The sequence below is a fragment of the Lissotriton vulgaris genome, chromosome 6 (assembly GCF_964263255.1).
Source record: "Lissotriton vulgaris chromosome 6, aLisVul1.2, whole genome shotgun sequence".
Lineage (NCBI taxonomy): Eukaryota > Metazoa > Chordata > Amphibia > Caudata > Salamandridae > Lissotriton > Lissotriton vulgaris.
In genome coordinates this window covers 1,270,962,884-1,270,972,961 of record NC_141694.1, presented here as the reverse complement: position 1 = coordinate 1,270,972,961, position 10,078 = coordinate 1,270,962,884, and positions in this window count along the sequence as shown.

Below are 10,078 nucleotides of genomic sequence, written 5' to 3'. Positions count from 1 at the left end.
ACATCATATGTAGCAAATAAAGAACCTAAACGCACACATTTGGTAAGCCCAAATATTCCTAAATACTGCCATGTAAAATGCAGCTCTGCATATCAGCGCTTAGTGACGGATCACGCGCCTGGAAAAGCTCACAGAGGGGGCTTTCGCGCCACAGAGAGAAATTAAACGAAAGGACGCAAACAGATAATCCAGGCTTTTGATAGAGGGGGCAAAGCTAAAACAATGCGCCTATCGCCTGTCTTTGTGAGATGCGCTGTCTGTTGTTCCTGTCTGTGTGAGAAGCGCCCTCTGTTGTTCCTTTCTGTCAGGGGCGTAACAAACGCCCCGCAGTGCGGGGAGCCCCACTCTCTTCAGTAAAGGAAGAGGCCCGGCCCCCCTCAGCTCTTTGGTGAGAGCTGTGAGAGAGGCTTGCACTGAAGCAAGCCTCTCTCCCTCCAAAGCAGGTGCAGGTTGTCTGCAGCCTGCTCTGAGCCCCTCACCCCCTCCCTCTGTCTGAAGAGAGACAAACTAACAAGTTACAATGTTTCTCTTCATTCAGAGCGAGAGGCCAAGAAAGAGGATGTGGTGGGGGCCCCAGCGAGCAGGAGGCAGCACAGAAGAGCACTGCTCAGGACCCTGACAAGGGTGGGAGTGTGGGCCCCCAGAGAGCATTCGCCAGGGCAAAGCTCATATGAGAAGGGATGAGGCAGCAACATGTGCCTTCAGGTAAGCACTTTTGTTAGAATGCATCATGTGGGCATCTGGGGGAGGGGGAGGGGGGGAACAAGGGGGGCCGAGAAGGGTGCAAGGCAGAGGGGAGAAGGGTGAAAGGTAGAGAGGAAAAGGGTGCAAGGCGGAGGGGGAGATGGGTGCAAGGTAGAGAGGAGATGGGTGCAAGGCGGAGGGGAGATGGGTGCAAGGCAGAGAGGAGAAGGGTGCAAGGCAGAGGGGAGAAGGGTGCAAGGTAGAGAGGAGATGGGTGCAAGGCAGAGGGGAGAAGAGTGTAATGGGGAGGGGAGAAGGGTGCAAGGCAGAGGGGAGAAGGGTGCGAGGCAGAGGGGAGAAGGGAGAGGGGAGAAGGGTGCAAGGTAGAGAGGAGATGGGTGCAAGGCAGAGGGGAGACGGGTGCAAGGTAGAGAGGAGAAGGGTGCAAGGTAGAGAGGAGAAGGGTGCAAGGCAGAGAGGAGAAGAGTGCAAGGCGGAGGTGAGAAGGGTGCAAGGCGGAGGGGAGAAGGGTGCAAGGTGGAATGGAGATGGGTGCAAGGCAGAGGGGAGAAGGGTGCAAGGCAGAGGGGAGAATGGTGCAAGGCGGAGGAGAGAAGGGTGCAAGATAGAGGGGAGAAGGGTGCAAGGCAGGGGGGAGAAGAGTGCAAGGGGGAGGGGAGAAGGGTGCAAGGCAGAGGGGAGAAGGGTGCAAGGCAGAGAGGAGAAGGGTGCAAGGCGGAGGGGAGAAGGGTGCAAGGCAGAGGGGAGAAGGGTGCAAGGTAGAGAGGAGAAGAGTGCAAGGCATAGGGCAGAAGGGTGCAAGGCAGAGGGGAGAAGGGTGCAAGGCAGAGGGGAGAAGGGTGCAAGGCAGAGAGGAGAAGGGTGCAAGGCAGAGGAGAGAATGGTGCTAGGTAGAAAAGGGTGCAAGGCGGGGGTGGATTAGGGTACAAGGGGGAGGGGGAGAAGGGTGCAAGGGTGAGGGGGAAGGATGCAAGGGGGAGGGCGAGAAGGGTGCAAGACAGAGGGGAGAAGGGTGCAAGGGGGAGGGTGATGAAGTTAAAAATGTGCCCCCCTCCCTGGAAACATTTCTGTGGACGCCCATGGAACGCACACTACTTTGTGAGAGAGAGAGTGGGAGAGAGTGAAGAGAGAGTGGGAGAGAGTAGAGAGAGAGAGAGTGGAGAGAGAGAGAGTGGAGAAAGAGAGAGAGAGAGTGGAGAGAGAGAGTGGAGAGAGAGTGCAGAGAGACAGTGGAGAGAGAGAGAGAGAGAGAGAGTAGAGAGAGAGGGTGGAGAGAGAGAGTATAGAGAGAGTGGAGAGAGAGAGTGGAGGGAGACAGTGGAGTGAGAGTGGAGAGAGAGAGATTGAAGAGAGAGAGAGAGAGTAGAGAGAGAGTGGAGAGAGAGACAGTGGAGAGAGAGTGGAGAGAGCGTAGAGAGAGCGGAGGGAGACAGTGGAGAGAGAGTAGAGAGAGAGGGGAAGAGAGAAAGTGGAGAGAGTGGAAAGAGAGACAGTGGAGAGAGAGAGTGGATAGAGAGTGGAGAGAGGGAGTAGAGAATGGAGAAGTGTGGCTCAATGGTTAGAGCGGCAGACCCTGATGCAGAGGTCTGGCCCGGGACAAGGGTTCAATTCCCCGCCTCGGCGGGTCTTGGGCTAAAAAAAATCCACGGACCTGATAATTCTCGCCTCGGTGCCTATTCCAATCATGGAGTCCCACTCTGCAACTCTGGGCAATAGCTTCCTTAATCTCCACAACGGCCCCCACAACGCTAAGGATGCCTGGCCTCCACCTTGGGGGTGCCCAGGAGTGGACGCCTCACAGGGAAAGCCAGGATGGGTTCCACAGCGGTATTCGTACAAGCGCCTTGAGACCCTTGCGGGTGAGTAGTGCGCTATACAAGTATCAATTTACATTTACGTAGAGAGAGAGAGAGAGAGAGAAGAGAGAGGGTGGAGAGATAGAGAGTAGAGAGAGGAGGGATACAATGGAGGGAGACAGTGGAGAGAGTGGAGAGATAGAGAGAATGAGAGAGTAGAGAGAGAGACAGTTAGAGAGAGTGGAGAGAGAGACAGTGGAGATAGAGTTGACAGAGTTGAGAGAGAGAATGGAGAGAGAAAGAGAGAGTGTGAAGAGAGAGTACTGACTGACTGACTCAGAGACTGAATACTGACTGACCGAGAAACTGACAGAGAGAGAGAGACTGGCTGACTGTGAGAGTGACTGACTGACTGACGGACAGAGAGAGAGAGAGACTTATTGAGAGTGAGACTGACTGACAGAGAGAGAGACTGAGCGAGAGAGGCAGAGACTGACTGACTCAGAGAGAGACTGGCTAACTGAGAGAAACTGACTAGGAGAGAGACTGACTGAGGTAGAGAGAGAATGCCTGACTGAGAGAGACTGACTGACTGGGAGAGAGCGAGACTGACTGGGATGGAGAGAGAGAGTCTGACTGACAGAGAGAGACTAAGAGACTGATTGACTGAGAGAGAGAGAGACTAAGAGACTGACTGACTGAGAGAGAAACTAACTGAAAGAGACTGACGTAGAGAGAGAGACTGAGAGACTGACAGAGAAAGAGAGACTGACCGACCGAGAGAGTGAGGTATACTGACTGACAGAGAGAGACTGACTGAGAGAATCACAGAGAGAGACTGACTGACAGAGAGAGAGACTGACAGAGATCGTCACTGACTAAGAGAGAGAGAGACTGACTGAGAGAGACTGGCCGACTGCGAGAGAGAGAATGACTGACTGAGAGAGACTGAAAGAAGGAGAGACAGAGAGAGAGAGAGAGACTGTCTGGAAGACTGACTGACTTAGAGAGAGAGAGACTGAGAGAGAGAGGCTGAGAGAGAGAGACTGACAGAGACACTGACAGAGAGAGGGACTGACAGTGAGAGAGACTGACAGAGAGAGAGACTGAGAGAGAGACTGGCAGAGAGAGGGACTGACAGAGAGAGACTGACTTAGAGAGACTGACTGACTGAGAGAGACTAGTTGAGAGAGAGACTGACAGAGAGAGAGACTGACTGAGAGTCTGACTGGTAGAGAGAGACTGACAGAGAGAGAGAGAGTGTCTGGGACTCTGACAGAGAGAGCAAGACTGACTGACAGAGAGAGAGAATAAGAGACAGAGAGAGACTGACTGACAGAGAGAGAGACTGACTGACAGAGAGAGAGACTGGCTGACTGAGAGAGAGAGAGACTGATTGACTGAGAGAAACTGACAGAGAGAGACTGCGAGAGACTGACTGACAGAAAGGGAGAGACTGACTGACAGAAAGAGAGAGACTGACTGAGAGAGAGCCCGACTGACTGTGAGAGACTGACAGAGAGAGATAGAGAGACAGAGAGAGAGAGACTGACAGACAGAGGGACTGACAGGGAGAGAGACTGACTGAGAGAGAGAGACTGAGAAAGACTGACAGAGAGAGGGACTTACTGAGAGAGACTGACAGAGAGAGACCGACTGACTGACAGAGAGAGAGAGACTGACTGACAGACAGAGAGAGACTGACTGACTGAGAGAGACTGAATGACAGAGAGAGACTGAATGACAGAGAGAAATAGACTGACTGAATGACAGCGGGAGATAGACTGACTGAGAGAGAGAGACTGACAGACTGAGAGAGAGAGACTGACAGAGAGATTGCCAGAGAGAGGGACTTACTGAGAGAGACTGGCAGAGAGAGACCGACTGACTGACAGACTGACAGAGAGAGAGAGAGAGAGACTGACTGACTGACAGACAGAGAGAGACTGACTGACTGAGAGAGACTGAATGACAGAGAGAGACTGAATGACAGAGAGAGATAGACTGACTGAATGACAGAGAGAGATAGACTGACTGAGAGAGAGACTGACTGACTGACAGACAGAGAGAGACTGACTGACTAAGAGAGACTGAATGACAGAGAGAGATAGACTGACTGAGAGAGAGAGAGAGAGCGAGAGAGAGAGAGAGACGGTGATGGAATTGGGGTCACAGTGTGTATGAAGCTATGCAATGCCTCTTAAGATTGATATTGTCTACTAATAAAAATGTATTATCAAAATGTGCTCTTTGTAGTTACATCTGCTTTTGAAATACTGCATTGTCGCATTGTCTAATGTTTTAAAACGGAAACGAGAAGGAGCAGTGGATGCACTTTTATCAAAACTGAAGGATGAGTGGGCCCGATGTTGTATATCATGACAGGAGTCTGCATCAGGAAAAACACCTAAAATTGTGCAAACTTCCTCGGCCTACTGATGGCAGGGACCCTGTAATGAATTGACCACCACCTATGATAGCCTGCTGGCAGACTAAGCCCAACCTTTAACTCCTCCACCATCCAGTGTTACTTATAACGGCTGTATTGGTGATGGTGGTGTAACAATAGTCCCGCATCCCCTACAGTATGGCGGGTCGCTGGCCTGAGAGCTCTAGCCTGGCACGGAGAATGGGGGGGCTCCATGTAGTTTGCAGGGGGCCCCCCTCAAGTTTCGTTACGCCACTGCTGTCTGTGTGAGATGGGCCCCCTGTTTCTGTCTGGGTGAGATGCGCCCCGTGTTCCTGTCTATGAGAGATGCGCCCTCTGTTGCTCCTGTATGTGAGATGCGCCCCCTGTTGCACCTGTCTGTGTGAGAAAATCCTCTGTTCCTGTCTGTGCGAGAAGCATCCTCTGTTCCTGTCTGTGTGAGATGCGCCCTCTGTTGTACCTGTATGTGAGAAGCGCCCACTGTTGGTCCTGTCAAGTATGAGAATGAGTGAGAGAAAAGAGAGAGCAAGAGGAAAAAGAATAAAGGGGAGAGAGAGTGAATGAAGGGGAGTGAAAGAGAGAGAGAGAAAAAGGACAGATAGAGTAAATGAAGGGAAGCGAAGGAGAGGGTGAGAGAGAGAGAGAGAGAGAGAGAGAATGAAGGGGGCAGAGCGAGAGGAGAGACAGAATTAAGGAGAGATAGAATTAGAGAGGGGGGAGAGAGAGAAAGAGAGTGAAGGGAGAGAGAGTGAACAAGTGATACAAAAAAAGTAAGCCATGCACGAGTGATTAACAAATGCTGATATTTTTAAGCCTACAGCGAATGTTACTTTGCCCAGTGGGAGAATATAAAAATTTAACAAGTTACGGAAAGTGAGGGGTGGATCTTCTCTTAGAGAGTGCTGTTTCAGGGAAAATATACCTCTGAGTGTACTTTGTACTCTACAGCATATGCTAAATAAATAAAGTCAAGCGCTTGCCTGTTTACTGGAGTGGGACGACAGACACACGTCACCAAGGAACTCATCAGACATGTGCAGGGCAACACTGCCAGGAAAAACATGAAGCATTAAAACTGAACAAGTCTGTAGCAGGAAACATTTTTACTGCGTCAAACACTCACGCTACAATGTTCTTATACCAACAAAATGCCGGGGACCGCCTAACCGTTCGAAACCAATAATAAACATCAAACTTAGACCCCACTTAGACCCGGCTCACTTAAAACCGGTTCAGTAAAGTGTAATCATAATAATTTATGGGCGAGTGGAAAGCGGGAGGGGGGACTGAATCCTTTTTACAGTGCTTTGTGTATATTCTAAATGTCACTAAGCAATCTGATTCATTCAGATTAGCTTTATTCGATTTTCATAGTATAAAAATATCATAAAAGCAGCAACACACATATATACATTTTTACATTCATATAATAATAAATAACATTTAAGTTAAAAAAGTATTAAATCATGTTATAGTAAATCTAGCAAATGTAAAATATTAGCTAATCATTGAATTACGTTTCCTTAAAATTTTTTTTAAAAAAACTGTCATAACCATAGTACATGTGACATTTCCCAACTGCTGCAAGCTAAGGTACGCTGGGCTCCCTGTCTCAGGTATTGTTTGATCCATCTACTGCGTTACTTTTCATACAATTTGCAGAGCAACACCACATGGAAGGTGGTTTGAGATGACATATTGTCACATGGAAAAGGGGCTAAAGTTCTGCTAAAGTAGTTTTTAGTTGGAAACGTGACTAGCCGATGAAATAGGTTAGACCTGAATCTATCAGTAAACAAAAAAAGAGAGGTTCATGTCTCTCAAAAGCCACTTGGATGGAGCCACCAGATTCAAGAAACTCGCACCCTATTTGGGTTTGAAGGAAAGCCCTCACACACTGACCTAGTCAGTGTCATGCTTCATCATCGGGCCCCACCGAAGAGACCTAGTGCCTCTTCGGTGTGCTGCGACGCCAGAAGACTGCGGAGCTGGTATTGTGTAACGGGAGTGTTGTGAGGGTAAATAAACTTAAACGTTAAAAGTGTCTAAAGGGTATCTAAAAAAATTTTTTTATTAGTGATCCCTAGGACACAGATACAAAGGTACTATGTGTCTGAATTGTAAAAGCCAAGGTAATGGTTGGTTTAATTCAGATATAGTATTAAATTAGTATGTCAACATGTTTCAGCCTTAGTGTTGGTTTGATTTTACCTAGGCATTCGTCAGGACAGTGATAAACCCCGGCGGTATGGGCTCTCTAATCACCCACCCTAACCTGGGGACGTGAAAGTGAAAAATAAAAGTGTTTAAAGTGCATAAAAATCGGAAGAGCAAATGCTCATTCCCAAAAATCACTCCTAATTTGGAGTGTCTTGGCACCTGTAAAACAAAAAGTACGGACAGACATATAGGACAAACAAACAATTATTTGTAGGGCTATGCCAAAGTACTTTTACGGTTCATGGTGTTCCAAATCAGTGGCAGCAAACGTGTTCCCAGAATAACTGCTAGCGTTAAGCACCTTCCACATACCCTATAGGGAAGATATAACTAGTTCTGGGAAGTGTAGTGAAAAAGTAGTGATTTAAAATAAGCCATCAGTGGCTTCAAGGGGTTAAAATCACATGGTATGAGTGTTTCAGAGGATCAATAGACAAAGAGTCAGTGACCCCCGCACGCAAGTGTAATATAAAAACAAGTCTCACTTTAAAGCTTGGCGCTATCTGCACCATGGGTCTCAGGAGGGGGGATGGAGTGTCCCTGGCACATCCTAAAGGTAAGAGAAAATAGGCTAGAAACATACGGAATCGCGATTTACTTAGCTCGATAGTATGGAGTTAGTCCGATCCTCTCTGTAGCATTACTCACGCCCTCAGCACTCTCAGCCCGCTTGTACACCTAGTACTGCCTCTACCGGACCCCGACGATGGAGAACGGGGCCGGTGGGTTTGTTTTTAAGTGGCTGTGCAACGCTGTTCGCGCTCTTCCGGGTGGGCGTGGCTCTACCAGACCGAGGCCAGGGAGTACTATCCCATGGGCGCGGTCGGTAGAACTGAGTGAAAAACGAGGCTTGGATGCGCTCGTTGTCCTAGCAACCTCTTTTTCACAGAGAGGCACGCTACTAGCGGGCCAATCCTTCACAACGAGGCTTGGTTGTCCTAGTTGTCATGGAAACCTCGATGCCAGCCTCGTGTAATGTTTACTTTTAATGGGCCGATCCTTGGTTGTAAGGCTTCGGTTCTGGGGTTAATTTCTTGAAAAAGGGGGGAACAAAATTAACCACATAATAAAGGAAGTGTATGGCGGCAAGACACGTTAGGGTTTGTTGTCATGTGAGATACTTAAGGTGATAAAATTACAACGGGGCTTGCTATTACGCCAGTGTAATACCGTATCAATTGGTTAATGTGTTTAATTGAGATTTACTTCAATATAACCAATTTTCTAAGAGCGCAAGGTCAATTACGCGTAATGTTATTAACTGGAGCGCTACTGATCGGACATACATGGTTCATGAGTTTTTTGAAGACATTTGAATCAAAGGCTTTTAGCTGAGTACACTATTCCATGGAATGTCATCATTGAGCCCAATGATGTTGGTTCCTAGACGATACACCCACCGTTGCTCTTTCTCAAAGAGTCTAGTAGGGATATTTGTGGTACCAGTAATTTTCTCAATTATTGTCCATATCATATCATTAGGAGTATGGTTGTGTTCAAAAAAATGACGGCTAAGTTTGGTTGTTAGTTTTTTGCATCGGATATTACTCCGGTGCTCACCAATGCGCTGTTTCACCTTTCTTGTAGTCATGCCGATGTAGCGTAAGGAACAGGGACAGGTTATCAAATATATCACATTATTTGAGTTGCAATTTGTATGGGCAACTTGTGTCCAGATTTTACCTGGTTCCAAAGTTAATGATTTTGTGGCTTCTGTGAGATGGCATATACTACAGTCTGAGCAGGGATAATGTCCTGTGATGGGAGGAAGACCCCATGCTGATGTGACTGAAGATGTTTGAGGGTCAGTCTTGTTTTTAGGGCGGGTGTGTACTAAGGCCTGTATCTAGTCAGGATAAAATAATCAAACCCCAGGGTGCTGAGAGTTAATTATGGTTGTATTGTGTAACAGGTCAGTGACAATTGATGTTCAATTACCGTTTTCTTAGTAATCTCTCCTGTGCACCTTAGCAGGCCAAAGTGATTCATGCATAATTTTTTAATACTTTTTTTGGTACCTCCCGGATCAAGTCCGGGTTACTAAACCACTCAGGCCTTTGGAGGTCAGTTAGCGTTTTCCTAACATACTCAAGCCAGCTAATACGCTTTGCATTATCCAGACCCATGCCATCTCTAATAATACCCTGGTTTAAGCCAAGGGCTTCTGAGGCCCATACTCTCCGCCAGAGCAGAATAGGTTGCAGTTTAATTAGATCTGTTATGTGGTCCATACCTAGTTCGGCATGACAGTTATATACAGAGGTGGCCTTAGGGAGAGCTAACAGGTATCTAAAAAAGATATTTTCTGTAATTTGCAAGGGTGATATATCCTGATACCCGCAGATCCCTGCCCCATACAATGCAATGCTTCTACATTTGGCCACATAAATGTTTAGCATGATTTCAGGGGGTCTTTTACCTAATTTAGTGGAAAAATTCATCAGCGCCGCTATGGATCGTTTAAAGGATAGGGTCCTATTCTTAACCTCAGGTCCCCAGGTGCCTGATCCTTCGATTAGTACCCCCAGATATGGAAAGGTTTTGGTATGTTCAATCAATCTATCAATCAATCAGGGAATTTGTACAGCGCGCTTCTCACCCGTTAGGGTCTCAAGGCGCTGGGGGGGGGGGTTGCTACTACTCGAACAGCCATGTCTTGAGTTGCTTCCTGAAGGCGAAATGGTCCTGTGTCAGCAGGAGGTGGGTGCGGAAGGGAGTTCCATGTCTTGGCTGCTAGGCAGGAGAAGGATCTTCCTCCGACGGTGGCATTGCTAATACGTGGGACGGTGGCAAGGGCGAGGCTGGCGGAGCAGAGCTGGCGGGTTGGTGTGTAGAATACGAGGCGGTTGTTGAGGTACTTGGGGCCCGCATCGTGGAGGGCCTTGTGTGCGTGGGTGAGGAGTCGGAATGTGATTCTCTTGCTGATGGG